Genomic DNA, 18381 nt, shown 5'->3' on the forward strand with positions numbered 1-18381 from the left:
GATCACAGCCCAGAATATACAGCAGAAGGAAAAATTGTAGCAGTTTTTTAAGTCCAACTTTTGATCCGTTAACCATCCGAAACTCACCCGAGGCCCTCGGGACCTCAACCAAATATACCAACAAGTCCTAAAATATCATACGAACTTAGTCGAACCTCTAAATCACATCAAACAACGCTAAAACCATGAATCATACCTCAATTCAAGCTTAATGAAACTAAGAGTTTTCAACTTCTACATTCGATGTCGGAACCTATCAAATCAACTCCGATTGGCCTCAAATTTTACACACAAGTCATAAATTATATAACGGAATTATAAAAATTTTTGGAACTGGATTACGACTCCGGTATCAAAAAGTCAACTCATCGGTTAAACTTCCAAACTTAAATTCTTATTTTTAGCCATTTCAAGCCTAATTTAACTACGGACTTCCAAATAAAATTTCGAACACGCTCCTAAGTCTAAAATCACCATACGGAACTGTTGGAATTATCAAAATTCTATTCCGGCATCGTTTTCTCAAAATGTTGACCGAAGTCAAACTTAACACTTTAAGGCCAACTTAAGGAACCAAGTGTTCCGATTTCACTCCAAACACTTTCAAATCCCGAACCAACCATCCCCACAAATCATAAATTATTACAAGCACATACGGAAAGTTTTATCTTTAGGAAACGAGGTTCTAAAAGTTAAAATGACTGGTTGGATCATTACAATTGTCATGCCTCTTGATATGATATTTGCAAGTAATGCATGACATGGAAATATTATTTCGATTTCGCTGGAGGCATCTACAAAGAATAATTCCATTATAGCAGAGTCGACACTTTATAATATAGTCTTGAAAGCTTATTCTTGTTTAGGATTTAGCTTTGACTGTGCTTCCTCACACACTTGTATATCATTTTGATTTTTAATAATATACTAACCTTTTTACTTTTTGTTCTAACACTCTTTTTATAGAATAAATTTGTGTACCCTAAGATTTTTATTTTTAACTCGAATAAGAATTTTACTCATATGATGAATTTAAAAAATAATCGAATTTGATTCTCTTGCTAAATAATTAATTAAAATATTTAATTATTTAGTTTTAACATAAAAATAATTTATTCTATATTGATTCAAATCTTAATATTAGTTCATCTCTTGTTTTGAATATTTAATCTTAATTATAATTTTATCCACCATAAATTTTACTTTCAAAGAGTAAAAGATTGATATGACATTTCACTTTTAGATCTTTATGTTTATAGAATCATTAGTGGTATTGACTCTTACTAACCATTTTTTCTCTTTCTCACACATTTATATTCTTAATATTTTCTTTGTTGCTGTTTAATAATTGGGTATTTTTCAATATTACACAAAAAATTGATTAAAAAATATTATTTGAGCAGAAAAATAGTTCAAATATAATATAAAAATATATTATCGTGAGGGTATTTTTTTCTCAATTTCAACACTTTATGCAGTTCATTTATATTTATTTTATTTTTTTCTTGGTATTTGGACATTATGGAGTGGTAATGTATTGCCAATACGGATGATTCTTATGAAATTGATTTTATTAGACTTTCCTACATGATCCTAGTGCTCTTTTATGGAATAAATTTATGTACCCTGAGATTTGTTTTAAACTTGAATAAGAATTTTACTCATATGATGAATTTAAAAAATAATTGAATTGGATTCTCTTGCTAAATAATTGATTAAAAGATTTAATTATTTGGTTTTAACATAAAATATAATTTATTCTATCTTGATTCAGATTTTAATATTAGTCCATCTCTTATTTTGAATATTTAATCTTAATTATAATATTATCCACCATAAATTTTATTTTCAAAGAGTAAAAGATTGATATGACATTTCACTTTTAGATTTTTATATTTGTAGAATCATTAATGGTATTGACTCTTACAAACCATATTTTTTTTTCTCTTTCTCACAAATTTATATTCTTAAATATTTTCTTAGTTGTTGTTTAATAATTGGATATTTTTTAATATTACACAAAATATTGATAAAAAAATATTATTTGAGTAGGAAAATAGTTCAAATATAATATAAATTATATTATCGTGGTGGTATTTTTTCCCATCAATTTTAACTCTTTATGCATTTTATTTAATATTACTTTTATTTTTTCTTCGTATTGAACATTATGTAGTGGTCATGTATTGCCAATACGGAGGATTCTTATAAAACTGATTTTATTAAGCCTTCATATATATTTGAAATAAGAATTTAATAGATAAAATTTTATTAATTTAAAATTTTAAATATTAAAAATTAGCATAGAAGATATTGTAGTCCAAAAAATAGGTTATTGCAGTTATGTCCTTTCCCTATGAGTTCTTCCGTTTAATATTTTAGGGCAATTTTGATATATTACTATTGTATTTATGCGTTTATAATAATATAGGCTCTCATTTTTCTAAATGGATTTGGGCAATATAATACATTCTCAAATTAAATTAGTAATAGGACATTATAATACGTTTTCAAATTAAATTGGTAATAAGAATTTCTAATAAGTATATCCTAAAAGTAATATGATTACATGTTTAAATATATTTACTTGTTCAAATTTATATGAATTAGACAACCCGAAAATAATTATACTAATAGGATTTTTAAAGGTAATCATGTAGGATTTATAACGTGTAGTATTATGTCCTAAAACTAATAGGATTATAAGGCTAATATCTAGAATTCCGGTTATGTCCTTTTATTATGAGTTATTATGCTTAAAATTATAAGGTTATTTTTGTAAACCGACATTGTATTCATGCTTTTATAATAATATAGATATAGATAGATATAGATATATATACTTTGGATGATCTAATATTGTAAAGAATTATTATATCGTCGGTCTATATAAACTTGCCTTGCTATTTTTGGTCACTATTATTGGGCCATGAAAATGACTTCCTTCCTCATCACCAGTGCCACCTTCTGTACAAGCAGAATTGATTTTCTAAAAATAGTTGATGTTATTCGTTTCATGGTAAAATTAATTAATATATAGTATAAAATGGCAATACGGTCAATTTTCTAATCAAGGATAGATTTACAAGGTCAATAACATATTGCTTAATTTCGATTCGAATTATATGCATTACCTAATATTATGCAATAATATTTTCAAATTCACCTTTATTTCTACTGTGGAATGGTTTACTTTTGGTATAATTCAAGTATTATTTAGGGAATCATCTGTGTAATTTCATACGTTTAGATAGTAGAATGAATCAGCCATATATAGCTTGCACGTTTAGCCAAAAGCAAGTTCCTACGCCATTATTGTTGACACAAATTTTTTTTCCACACGCATCCCCGTGCCAACTGCCAAGTTTACTATTCCATGCACATGCCTAACACTTTCCTTGTGTGAAATTGTTTCCCGTTCTTGCCATTTTCATACGTCTATAATAAATTGATAGATACAGCAATTTGTTGTTGCTTTCTTTTCTCATTTTTTGTCTCCGTTCGAACATGTAATAAAATAAATTAATACATGTGATATTTTCTCTGCAGCTGATATCTATTTCTGTTGGAGCTGATTATTCAACATCCACCATGGCAATCTTAGAGAAAACGAGGGAAAGATTTTAGACGAGAGAAAGGATTTAGGTTTTGGTCCAAATGAAGATGACTTTGGTCGGAACAACCAAAGTCTTTTATTCTCTCACAAATTAACAGATCTCAACCGTCCAATTCAGAGCAAAGGTTTTAATCACAAGCGTTCATCTCTTATGGACTCATTTAATCAACATTGTTGATTCAACACAGCTGTAGACTTATGATTCTTATTTTTGTGCATGTGAGCACGTGACAGTACAGAGAATTTGTTTTTATATTCTTGCACAGTTGGATAGTTAGTGAGGACTAGACAAATAGAAATAATACACATGTACAGTAGCATAACAAATTTTGATTCCTTTTATCTGTATAAATAGCTGTGCAATAATTGAATGAAATATACAGAAAAATTTTCTACTGCCTTCTTCACAGTATTCTTTCATGGTATCAGAGCAATAGAAGCTCGATCCATCATCTCCTTCTTTGCTTGCTCTGTGTAACTCTTGAATCATGGCTAATAACACTGAAGCAACTATCACTCAAGCCACCACTGGTGCAGTATCCACCATCGATTCCAATCATGCTTACTTCCTTCATTCCTCTGATGCCCCAGGAATGTCGCTTGTCAATTCTGCCTTTGATGGTAGAGGATTTCAAGGATGGAGAAAGTCAGTGCTCATAGCCCTGTCAGCCAAGAACAAAATAGGCTTTATTAATGGTGCTTGCCCTGCTCCAGCTGCTGATTCGAAGGACTTCCAGCCCTGGAGTAGATGCAATGATATGGTCACATCTTGGCTACTCAACACACTATCCAAGGACATAGGGGATAGTGTCATATACTCAAAATCTGCTAAGGACCTATGGACCAGTTTAGAATACAGATTTGACCAGTCGAATGGAGCTAAGATTTATCACCTACGAAAGGAATTGTCATGATTAGTCTAAGGGACAAATGACATAGCAAGCTATTTCACAAAACTCAAATGAATATGGGATGAGTTGGATTCACTAAATTGTGATGTGAAATGAAGTTGCTTGTGTGTGTGAAGGGAAACAAAGGCTAGAAAAATCACTAGAAGATGAGAGACTCATTCAATTTCTTATGGGTTTGAATGACAGTTATGGACAAGCTAGAGGAATTATTCTCATGATGAATCCTTTACCAAACATAAATCATGCATACTCTCTTGTGCTACTAGATGAAAGCCAGAGAGAGATCTTTGCCAATCCACTCATCTGTCCTGATTCCTCAGCTTTTATGGTCACAAACCAAAACAACTTTGCACAAAGAGGAGAAAAGCAGACTCAAAAAGGAAGTACACAGTATCCAAAATTTGGAAACAACATGCAAAAGGGAACCAACAGTTCTATTCAGAGGAATTCAACTTTCAAAGGAAAGAAAAGCAAGTTTAATCCTAATGTTTCCTGTAGTCATTGTAAAAAGGTTGGACACACTGTGAATGATTACTATAGAATAATTGGATATCCAGAAGACTTTGAGTTCACAAAGGGAAATCAAATATAAATCAGGGGAAATGGAGCATTTCAAATGGAACAAACAGAACATAACAATGCTAATCAGAGTGAAATGATCAATCAACACCTATCACAAGATCAGTTTTCTCACCTGATACAACTGATCAAACAAGTCAAAGTTGCAGACACAGAAAATTCAGGAGCAGAAATCAATGCCAATGATGTTGCTGGTACTATTGCAAGATATTCAGGAACTTGTTTTTCAATTTTTAATTCTAGTACATGGATTATTGACTCTGGGGCCTCTGAACACATGTGTTTTGACTCAAATGCCTTTGTTTCTTTAACAGCTTTATCAGTTCCCTTGAATATAAACTTACCTAATTCATTCAAAGTCACAGTCACTCACATAGGAAGGATTGTTGTTCTACCTGATTACATCCTGGAAAATGTATTACACGTGCCTAGTTTCAGATACAACTTATTATCTGTTGACAGATTTTGTTTGCAATTTCAGTCAATCCTCTTTTTCACTTCTACTTATTGTTTCCTGCAGGCCCCTTTAATGAAGAGGGCACAAGTTTTTGGTGAAGCTAGGGAATGTCTTTACCTCTTGTAGCCAAGTCAAGTTAGGAATAGAACAAAAGCAGAGTCAACTTCTTCCTCAAATCAAAATGTCTTTAGTGAATTATCAGTTTCTTTTCCTTTCTCAGCAAATGTAGTATCAGATATAAGCCTTTGACATGTTAGATTGGGGCATTTGCCTTTTTCATCAATGAAACATCTCAGTTTTATCTCTTTACCCTCTAAGTTTGAATATTTCTGTGATATCTGTCCTAAAGCTAGGCAAACCAGAATTCCTTTTACTCTAAGTCAAATTAAAACAAAAAGGCCTTTTGAGTTAATTCATATTGATGTTTGGGGACCCTACAAAGTAACCACTTATAATGGTTTCAAATATTTCTTAACTATTGTGGATGACTACAGTAGAGGAGCTTGGGCTTTTCTCATGAGTACCAAAAGCAATGCTTTTGGTCTTCTGGAAAACGTTTTTACAATGGTAGAAAGATAATTTGGGATGAAGGTGCAGAAGTTGAGAACAGACAATGCATTTGAACTTGGCAAAGGTTCTCAAGAAGCAGCTTTCCTTGCTTCACAAGGAATACTGCACCAAACATCATGTGTGGGAACACCTCAATAGAATGGGGTGGTTGAGAGGAAGCATAGACATCTTTTGGAAATTGCAAGAGCTTTGCTATTTCAGTCTAAACTTCCTCTGATCTATTGGGGAGAATGTGTGCTGACTGCTACTTATCTTATCAACAAGCTACCTTCTAAGGTACTCAAAGGAAACTCACCTTACTTTGTGTTGTTCAAACAACAACCATCCTATGATTCATTCAAATGTTTTGGTTGTCTTTGCTATGTATCTACTCTGTCTGCTGGGAGAGGAAAATTTGATCTCAGGGGTAAGCCTTGTGTGTTTCTGGGATACCCTTTGAGGCAAAAAGGGTATAAGGTTCTGGATTTGAATACAAAAAGAGTGACAGTGTCCAGGGATGTTCAATTTTATGAAAATAAATACCCTCTTGCCTCTAACAACCTAACTCCATGCTCCATCTTTCCTATTCCATCAACCACAAAATATGTTCCTCTTTCAGACCATATTCATCATATTTCTGCCACATCCATGGAAGATTCTCAATCACTATCCCAATCCATCAACCATAACATACCTATCACACCTCAATCACCCTCTACTCCTTACTCAAGATCAACTTCTCATTCCTCTTTACCCACAACTCTACCAGAAATCAGGAAGTCCACCAGAACACATAACATACCAGCATATCTACAAGACTATGTTTGCAATTCAGTATTCCTAGCTGATCTAACTAACTCCTGTTTCATGGAACCAATTTAACCTAATGTGATACCCTTTACAGCCCTTTTATTTGCCAACCAATATCTAATTAACTCAACTTCATACCTCACAGAACCTACCTCTTATTCACAGGCCATGTTGCATCCAGGATGGCAAGAGGCCATGGCTAAGGAATTGGAAGCTCTTGATTTGAACAAAACTTGGGAAGTAGTTCCTTTACCTACTGGGAAGAAAGCCCTTCCCTGCAAGTGGGTCTATAGAGTAAAGTATAAAACAGATGGTTCTTTGGAAAGGTTCAAGGCTCGCTTGGTTATTAGGGGAGACACACAAAGAAAAGGTATAGACTTCACTGAGACCTTTTCTCCAGCTGTCAAGATGACAACAATCAGATGTCTTCTTGCTATTGCAGTAAAGAAAGGATGGAAGGTATCACAATTGGATGTGAACAATGCCTTCCTACATGGAGATTTGCAGGAAGAAGTATACATGAAATTCCCAGCAGGAACATCACCACCTTCACCCAATCATATTTGCCTTTTGAAAAAATCTCTATATGGGTTACGACAAGCCTCACGACAATGGTATGCAAGGCTTACCGCAACCCTGAATTTCAAAGGGTATTCACATTCTCTAAATGATTACTCTTTATTTTTTAAGAAATCAGCAGGGAAAACTACTATAGTTGCTGTCTACGTTGATGACATTCTAATCACAGGGAATGACTCCAATGAGCAGACAGAACTTAAAAATTTTCTTGATTCTGAGTTCAAAATCAAGGATCTAGGGGAAGCACATTATTTTTTGGGGTTTGAAATCATCAGAGAAAAGCAAGGAATCATTTTGGCTCAAAAACATTATACCTTAGATCTCTTGTCTGAGTTTGACTGCATGCAAATGAGACCAACTTCTTCTCCTTTGGATCCCACTCAGAAGCTTCGTTCAGAACAAGTCACTTTGCTTCAAGATCCCACCTTTTATCGTCGACTATTGGGAAAATTAAATTTCCTCACCCATACTCAACTGGATCTCTCCTTTGCTGTGCAGCACCTCAGCCAGTTCATGCAAACGCCTCGCCAGCCTTACCTAGATGCTGCCTATCACTATCTCAAATACCTCCTCAAAGATCCTGATTTGGGCTTATTTCTAAATTCAAGATCTGATTACCAGTTGCTGGCTGTCTGTGATTCCGATTGGGGATCTTGACCTCAATCTTAGAAATCTATTAGTGGATTTTTCATCAGCTTGGGAGGAACTCCTGTTTCTTGGAAATTAAAGAAACAATCTTCAGTCTCTCTTTCCTCTGCTGAAGCAGAGTATCGCTCAATGAGAAGAGTTACAGCATAAATTACCTGGTTGGTACGTTTATTAAATGACCTATCTGTTTCCCCTTCCTTTCCCGTCAATCTCTTCTCCGATAGTGAAGCGGCTATTCACATCGCCAAGAACCCAGTCTTTCACGAGCGTACCAAGCACGTGGAATTGGATTGTCACTTTGTCCGGCAGCAATTTTTGGCCGGAATCATCTCACTCTCTTACATTCAGTCCAAATCTCAGTTGGCGGACATTTTCACAAAGCCCTTGGCTGGACCCGCTCATAGCTCCATTATTGGCAAGTTGGGAGTGGTTCATACCCCCTCAAACTTGGGGGAGGGGGGAGTTGGAGCTGATTATTCAACATCCACCATGGCAATCTTAGATACAGAAGAAAACGAGGGAAAGATTTTAGACGATATAAAGGATTTAGGTTTTGGTCCAAATGAAAAAGACTTTGGTTGGAACAACCAAAGTCTTTTATTCTCTCACAAATTAATAGATCTCAGCCATCCAATTCAGAGCAAAGGTTTTAATCCCAAACGTTCATCTCTTAAGGACTCCTTTAATCAACACCGTTGATTCAACACAGCTGTAGACTTAGGATTCTTATTTTTGTGCATGTGAGCACGTGACAGTACAGAGAATTTATTTTTATATTCTTGCACAGTTGGATAGTTAGTGAGGACTATACAAATAGAAATAATACACTTGTACAGTAGCATAATTAATTTTGATTCCTTTTATCTGTATAAATAGTTGTACAACAATTGAATGAAATATACAGAAAAAATTTCTACTGCCTTCTTCACAGTATTCTTTCAATTTCCTAGTTGAGTTGTTACGAGAATCATGATTTGAAACCGGAGATTTTTTTAGTTTAATGCACTTCAAAATCGAGTCGCTAATAATTTTGGAGTGAAAATTATCTGTATTCGGTGTTTATATTAAATTAATAAATGAGACCACAAATGTTTTTCATAAATACATTAATGATCAAGTGATATGTTTTCACGATCCCAAATTCCCTCCGTAGGATGTCGTGATGACACCTAGTCTCTAAGACTAGGTAAGCTTATCAATGCGGAATAATAATAAATATCTGAAATAAATAAACTACAATTCAAACAATTTCAACTCCCAAAACCCGGTAGAAATAAATTACAAGTTTCTAAGAATTTATTCTCAATGTCTCTATATATCAAGGTCTAAATAAAATATAAGGAAGCAACATAAAAAGATAGAAGGGGACTCCGGAGTCTGCGGATGCTGGCAGATATACCTCGAAGTCTCCGTACGCAGGTAACTCACTGATGTTTAGGCTGGTAAGATGTACCTGGATCTGCACAAAAAGATGTGCAGAAGCGTAGTATGAGTGCATCACAGCGGTACCCAGTAAGTGCCAAGCCTAACCTCGGTAGAGTAGTGACGAGGTCAGGTGAGGCCCTACTGGAATATAATAATGGAATGATAAAATGTTTAATAATATAGTAAAATAAAATGACACTGGAAATGAATCAAATAGTATATCACATTTAATGACACCAAATAATTGCAAATAATATCTCGTGGAATCAAAACAGAATTTCCTTCAACTTTATGAAAATCACAAAAATAAATCGAAGGCAACTATGGCCATAAATTAATATTAACAAGGGCACTACCGAGGTACCGCCTCGTAGTCCCAAATTATAAATAATTTCACAATATCTCTTTTCCTTATATCACCGCGGGAACCTTCACAATTTATTTAAAGAAAATATTTTTTTTCCGAAATAGCATCCCGCGTTTTAGCCACCCTTATCACACCGCATGACTTCTAGTAGTCACCCCTACTAGCCATGCGTATCAAGCCACCCTTATCTCACCGCATGCGTTTCAACACCCAGACCTTATACCACCGCATGCGTATCAATATCACAATATATCACAATTTGCACCTCAAGTGCCCAATATTTCAATTTTTCACGAAACAAAATCTCACGAAAATATTCAAGGATAAATAATTCAGGAAAATAATATTCCAAATTTTTAATACATTGCTTCAATATCAAAATTAAAAATGTCAAATAATTTATATTAATAATATTTAATTTAAAGAAAATCAACCTTCAAATAATGCACGGTATGAAAGAAATCAAGTTTCAATTAAACAGGTAAAACAATTAGCAGGAAAAAGACAAACAAATTTAAAATATATATCACAGATTAATGATGAAGAATATAACAAGATAAAATAATTTAATAAATGCGCAACAATGATCTACAAAATTTAAAAATATAATCTTTCATATTTAGCCCGTGTACACACTCGTTACCTTGTGTACACGACTTTCAACATATTTCAATAATCACATTAATATCAATTCTAGGGGAAATTTCCCCCGCACAAGGTTAGACAAGTCACTTACCTCGACTTGCTCCAATTTAACCAAGTATTATGCTTTTTCCTCGATTTTTTGACTCCGATCGACTCGTATCTAGTCATAATTAATTCGATACAGTCAACAAATATTATAGTAATCAATTTCATAAGAAAATATTACATTTTCATTAAAATTCGAAATTAGCTCAAAATTTGCCTGTGGGGCCCACATCTCGGAATCCGGCGAAACTTACAAAATCCGACAACTCATTCAATTACGAGTCCACCCATACCAATTTTACCAAAATTCGATAATTACTCGACCTCCAAATCTTAAATTTTTATTTTTGGAAGATTTTGCAAAAAACTTAATTTTTCTTCCATAAATTCACAGATTCATGATGTAAATGAGTATGGAATCATGAAATATAATCACTATAGGATAAGGAACACTTACACCAATGTTTTCCCGTGAAAATCGCCCAAGAACCGTGCTCCAAAAATCCAAAATGAAATGAATGAAATGACCATTTTTGGTCCTTAAGTTTCTGCCAATCCGTCACTAAAAATTCATTTTCCGTCACTAAAAGTCTACCAGAAACTGCTCTACCAGCCTTCTTTTAATTGATCATAACTTTATGTACAAATGTCCAAATAATAAATGGTTTAACTTTCTGAAAACTAGAATCAACTGACTACAACTTTCATGTTTTTCAACCTTTCTGATTCCTTATGAATTGCGAGATATAAGCTTCCAAAATCCGCTCCATGCATCAGAATTTCTGGCGAAACTGCTCTACCAGCCTTCATTCAATCCATCATAACTTTCTGTACAAATGTCCAAATAATAAATGGTTTAACTTTATGGAAATTAGAAACTATAGACTACAACTTTCATGTTTTGACAATTTTCTGATTCCATATGAATTATGAGATATCAGCTTCCGAAATTGGCTCCAAACACTACAAATTTCTGGCGAAATTTCTGCAAATTTCCAGCAACCTTCTTTGTCCGAAATCTATTCTGTTTACCTTCCGAATTCCACCCGAGACCTTCGGGACCTTAACCAATTATTTCAATATGTCCCAAAATACAATACGAACTTAGTCGAGGCTTCAAACCACATCAAACAACATCAAAACGACTAATCACGCCTCAAATCAAAATCTATGATCTTTGAACTTTCAATTTCTACAAAATAACACCGGAACCTATCAAATCCAGTCCAATTGACCTCAAATTTTTCACGCAAGTCATAAATGACATAACGAAGCTATGAAAATTTTCAGAATCGGATTTCGACCCCGATATCAAAAAGTCAACCCCTCGGTCAAACTTCCCAAAAATTCAACTTTCGGCATTTCAAGTCTAATTCCACTACGGACTTCCAAATAAAATTTCGATCATGATCCTAAGTCCAAAATCACCATACGGAGCTGTTGGAATCATCAAAATTCTATTCCGAGGTCATTTGCACATAATTCGATATCCGGTCACTATTTGAACTTAAAATTTAAATTTTTCATCAAAATTCCAATCTCGGTGTAGGGACCTCGGAATTTGATTCCGGGCATACGCCCAAGTCCCAATTCACGATACGGACCTACCGAAACTGTCGAAATACTGATCCGAGTCCGTTTGCTCAAAATGTTGACCAAAGTCAACTCAGTTGTGTTTTAAACATCTAATTCACATTTTAATCCATTTTTCACCTGAAAACTTTTCGAAAAATTTTACGGACTGCGCACGCAAGTCGAGTAATGGTAAATAGTGCTTAGAACACATAATTAATTATTAAATTTAAAGATGATATTTTGGGTCATCACATTCTCCACCTCTAAAACAAACGTCCGTCCTCGAACGGAGTTAGAAAAAGTACCTAAGCTGGTGAATAAGTGTGGATAACAGCTGCGTAAATCATGCTCGACCTCCCAAGTCGCCTCCTCGACCGGATGACCCCTCCACTGAACCTTTACGGAAGTAATGTTCTTTGACCTCAGCTTTCGAACCTGCCTATCTAAAATAGCCCCTGGTTCCTCAACATAAGATAGATCCTTGTCCAACTGAACCGAACTGAAGTCTAACACATGAGACAGATCGCCGTGATATTTCCGAAGCATAGAAACATGGAATACCGGATGAACCGCAGAAAGACTAGGTGGTAGTGCAAGTCTGTAAGCCACTTATCCAACTCTCTCAAGAATCTCAAAAGGCCCAATATACCTAGGGCTCAACTTTCCCTTCTTCCCGAACCTCATCACACCCTTCATAGGCGAAATCCGGAGCAATACCCGCTCACCAACCATGAATGCAACATCACGAACCTTCCGATCCGCATAACTTATCTGTCTAGATTGGGCTGTACGAAGTCGATCCTGAATCAACTTAACCTTTTCCAGGGCATCCTGAACCAAGTCTGTACCCAATAGCCTAGCCTCGCCCGGTTCGAACCAACCTACTGGAGACCGGCACCGCCTACCATACAAGGCCTTATATGGAGCCATCTGAATGCTTGACTGGTAACTGTTGTTGTAAGCAAACTCCGCAAGTGGTAAGAACTGATCCCAAGCACCCCCAAAATCTATTACACACGCAAGAAGCATATCCTCCAGTATCTGAATAGTGCGTTCCGACTGCCCGTCTGTCTGAGGGTGAAATGTTGTACTCAACTCTACCAGAGTACCCAACTCACGTTGTACTGCCCCTTAGAACCGTGATGTAAACTGCGTACCCCAGTCAGAGATAATAGATACCGGTACGCCGTGAAATCTGACAATCTCGCGAATATAGATTCGAGCCAACTGCTCGGAAGAGTAGGTAGTCATCATAGGATTGCAATGAGCTGACTTGGTCAATCTATCCACAATCACCCAAGCTGCATTGAACTTCCTCTGAGTCTCTGGGAGCCCAACAATGAAATCCATAGTGATCCTCTCCCATTTCCATTCTGGAATCTCTAACTTCTGAAGCAATACACTCGGTCGTTGATGCTCATATTTCACTTGTTGACAATTTAGACATCGAGCTACATACTCCACTATGTCTTTCTTCATCTTCCTCCACCAATAATGTTGCCTCAAGTCCTGCTACATCTTCGCATCACCCGAATGTATGGAGTACCGCGCACTGTGAGCCTCCTGGAGAATCAATTCACGAAAACCATCTACATTAGGCATACATAGCCTGCCCTGCATCCGTAATACACCATCATCTCCAACTGCGGCTTCTTTGGCATCATTGTGCTGAATTGTATCCTTAAGACAAGCAAATAGGGGTCATCATACTGACGTTCCATGATACGGTCATAAAGAGAAGACTGAGAAACCACACAAGCCAAACTCGACTCGGCTTGGAAATATCCAATCTGACAAACTGGTTGGCCAAGGCCTGAACATCCAAGGCTAAAGGTATCTCTGCTACCGGTAAATATGCTAAGCTGCCCTAACTTTCTACCTTATGACTCAAGGCATCGGCCACTACATTGGCCTTCCCAGGATGATAGAGAATAGTGATATCATAATCCTTAAGCAACTCCAACCACATCTGCTGCCGCAAATTAAGATCATTCTGTTTAAATAGATGTTATAGACTTCGGTGATCGGTGTAGACCTCACAATGGACACTGTACTAATAATGCCGCCAAATCTTCAAGGCATGAACAATAGCTGCTAACTCAAGGTCATGGACCGGATAATTCTTCTCATGTACCTTTAACTGTCGGGATGCGTAGGCAATCACCCTACCGTCTTACATTAACACTGCACCGAGACCAATACGCGACACATCACAATACACAGTATAAGACCCTGAATATATAGGTAATACCAACATTGGGGCTATAGTCAAAGTTGTCTTGAGCTTTTGGAAGCTCTCCTCACATTCCTCGGTCCATCTGAATGAAGCACTCTTCTGGGTCAATCTGGTCTTAACAGTTGTTCATAATCAATTACAGAATCATCAATTAACTTCATGTTAACAAAAATCTCATTTCAAACTTTCACAATACTGATAACGAGACACGAGGCATGAAGACCTCAAAATTATTTACCCGAATTAATGAGTCACATTTAATGTCACCTGGGCGGGAACCTATCTCGTAGGTTAAAACTCAATAATTACAACACAAATTTGGCAAGTATGCACAGCGGATTTCATATAAGTATTTTCAAATAAGCCTAACAGGCATGAATCCCTATTAGTACTATAGTACAAATTGGATCTCACAAGGGAGAACTTAAACACAAGATTTTTCCTCATAAGGATCTCGTCCTTATATAACTTTCACCGCACCTCATAGCCTGGTTTAAACATATCAGTTTATTTTAAAAATGTGAGGATCTCGTCCTCAGTTCTGAATCACAAGTAATATGCACATCGTGCCAATTGAAATTTTCCATTTTCTCCTTCTAAATAATTTCCGTTAAACAAAATCACAACACATAATGAACCCCACACCGGTAGGGCATATAATTTACAATTTACAATTAATTATTCGGAATTTACATCAAAAATTACCGAAATGAGTAACAGAAAGCCACATTTAGCCTCGCAGCTCTTATTAGTGACCAACACGAAATGATAGGCATAGTTATCTCCATAAAATCTCCCAACATGGGTAAACACATAAGTAGATTATAGAATTATGAAGCTCACTCATAAGTGGAGCATCATAGAAGGACTCGTTTCGAGACTAAGAACCGAATCAAGTTAAGAAAATTATTCCTTTATATTATATCAAGGTCGTATCTGTAATGACACCAACTGATGTTGCGACTTATGCCATACCATAAAAATATATCAATGGCTGGGTCTCCACCTCTAGAACGCCTTCTACCCGCCTATCCTCCACCCCTAACTAGTCGTGTGGGTGGTGTAGTAAATTCAATGGGGCACGTAGCCTGAGTACTTTGATGAAATATGTCTCTCCCAAGTTTGGGACAATTTTCTCATGATGTGCCTAGTATCACCATATTCATAACAACACTTTTGCGGGTTAGGCTGATCATATTGAGTTTGTGCCAGATAACTGGAATAACCATTGTAGGAACTCATGTCGGTGGTGCATTAAAAGAACTTACTGGAGCACCCCGAGTAATCTGATGTGCGGACTGGGCTGGCCGACTTCCCGAGCCCCTGCCATAATGATTTATACTTGCAGAGTAGAATCCACTGAATCCCCCAGAACCTCGAGACGTCTTGGTCTCCTTAGTTTCCTTTTTCCTCACCCCGAACACATTCAAATATCTTGGTAATTTGTACAACTAGCAGAAATGAAGTATCAGCTTGTAGCTCCCGAGTCGTACAAAATTTTATGATCATAATTGAGTTCTTTAATGAGTTTGTGGACTCGCCCTCTGGCTGTACGAAGCAAAGTAGGAGTATGAAGGGCTAACTTATTGAACTTGATGGCATATTCTAACAGCGTCAATGGTGACCTGACGCAACCATTCAAACCTTATGCGCCACGCATTACGGAGAGTCCGGGAAACAAACTCTTTCAAAAGCATTTCTGAGAACTAAGCCAAGTGGCCGGTGTTGCATTAGCTGGTCTGCCTTCTTCATAGGCTTGCCATGAATACTGGTGGAGAATTATCTCTCCCAAGGCAAATTTTGTTTTTTGTTATGCTGACTCAACACTGTTGAGCTGACCCATTTCTTAACATACTCTTCGATTCTTCTTTGGGGTAACCCTTACCTTTATTTATACACAACGATCACAAAAGTAGAGCTCCATACAGACAAATCTTGTCACGAACCACATTGTCCAGACTCTCGTCAACAAGTGTACTTCCTCCGAAGCACCCCAAAATTTGCAATCGTGACGTCCACGCTGAGTAGACCTTCTGCAAATTTAGAGTTGTTTCTATAACTCCTTTGGTACTGAAGTACATGATTATTAAGGAGGCGAACATACCACAAGTCCCAACCTTATCCTGTACAAAATCTCAGGTCTTAAACATGTGTAAATTTTAGGGAACCTTTCAGTACCACATATATACATTTCAGGCCAAAATTGATATAATACATGACCCCGTAATCCACCCATTGGTAGTGATGACACCTAGTCTCTAAGACTAGGTAAGCCTATCAATGCGGAATAATAATAAATATCTAAAATAAATAAACTACAATTCAAACAATTTCAACTCCCAAAACCCGATAGAAATAAATCACAAGCTTCTAAGAATTTATTCTCAATGTCTCTATATATCAAGGTCTAAATAAAATATAAGGAAGCAACATAAAATGATAGAAGGGGACTCCGGAGTCTGCGGACGCTGACAGATATACCTCGAAGTCTCCGTACGCAGGTAACTCACTGACGTTTAGGTTGGTAAGATGTACCTGGATCTGCACAAAAAGATGTGCAGAAGCATAGTATGAGTACACCACAGCGGTACCCAGTAAGTGCCAAGCCTAACCTCGGTAGAGTAGTGACGAGGTCAGGTGAGGCCCTACTGGAATATAATAATGGAATGATAAAATATTTAACAATATAGTAAAATAAAATGACACGGGAAATGAATCAAATAGTATGTCACATTTAATGATACCAAATAATTGCAAATAATATCTCGTGGAATCAAAACAGAATTTCCTTCAACTTTATGAAAATCACAAAAATAAATCGAAGGCAACTATGACCATAAATCAATATTAACAAGGGCACTACTGAGGTACCGCCTCGTAGTCCCAAATTATAAATAATTTCACAATATCTCATTTTCTTATATCACCGCGGGAGCCTTCACAATTTATTTAAAGAAAATATTTTTTTCCGAAATAGCATCCCGCGTTTTAGCCACCCTTATCACACCGCATGACTTCTAGTAGTCACCCCTACTAGCCACGCGTATCAAGCCACCCTTATCTCACCGCATGCGTTTCAATACCCAGACCTTATACCACCGCATGCGTATCAATATCACAATATATTACAATTTGCACCTCAAGTGCCCAATATTTCAATTTTCCACGGAAAAAAAATCTCACGAAAATATTCAAGTATAAATAATTCAGGAAAATAATATTCCAAATTTTTAATACGTTGCTTCAATATCAAAATTAAAAATGTCAAATACTTTATATTAATAATATTTAATTTAAAAAAAATCAACCTTCAAATAATGCACAGTATGAAAGAAACCAAGTTTCAATTAAACAGGTAAAACAATTAGCAGGAAAAAAGGCAAACAAATTTAAAATATATATCATAGATCAATGATGAAGAATATAACAAGATAAAATAATTTAATAAATGCGCAACAATGATCTACAAAATTTAAAAATATAATATTTCACATTTAGCCCGTGTACACACTTGTCACCTCGTGTACACGACTTTCAACATATTTCAATAATCACATTAATATCAATTCTAGGAGAAATTTCCCCTACACAAGGTTAGACAAGTCACTTACCTCGACCTGCTCCAATTTAACCAAGTATTATGCTTTTTTCTCGATTTTTCGACTCCGATCGACTCGTATCTAGTCATAATTAATTCGATACAGTCAACAAAAATTATAGTAATCAATTTCATAAGAAAATATTATATTTTCATTAAAATCCGAAATTAGCTCAAAATTTGTCCGTGGGGCCCACATCTCGGAATCCGGCGAAACTTATAAAATTCGATAACCCATTCAATTACGAGTCTACCCATACCAATTTTACTAAAATCCGATAGCAACTCGACTTCCAAATCTTAAATTTTCGTTTTTGGAAGATTTTGCAAAAATCTTGATT

At 35.9% G+C, this 18381-nt stretch overlaps 2 long non-coding RNA genes across 2 annotated transcripts; one reads left to right on the forward strand and one right to left on the reverse strand.

Moving 5' to 3' along the window:
* Nucleotides 1–4016: 4016 nt before the first annotated feature.
* On the reverse strand, nt 4017–8700 carry LOC117275559 (uncharacterized). The gene is made up of 2 exons (XR_004505734.2): nt 7816–8700; nt 4017–4452 (listed from the first exon to the last, which is right to left on the reverse strand). It is a non-coding gene; the product is annotated as an uncharacterized lncRNA (long non-coding RNA).
* On the forward strand, nt 4448–5872 carry LOC117275560 (uncharacterized). Its single transcript, XR_004505735.2, has 2 exons — nt 4448–5300; nt 5627–5872. It is a non-coding gene; the product is annotated as an uncharacterized lncRNA (long non-coding RNA).
* Nucleotides 8701–18381: the final 9681 nt, after the last annotated feature.

Source organism: Nicotiana tomentosiformis, chromosome 3, assembly GCF_000390325.3.
Source record: "Nicotiana tomentosiformis chromosome 3, ASM39032v3, whole genome shotgun sequence".
Classification (NCBI taxonomy): domain Eukaryota; kingdom Viridiplantae; phylum Streptophyta; class Magnoliopsida; order Solanales; family Solanaceae; genus Nicotiana; species Nicotiana tomentosiformis.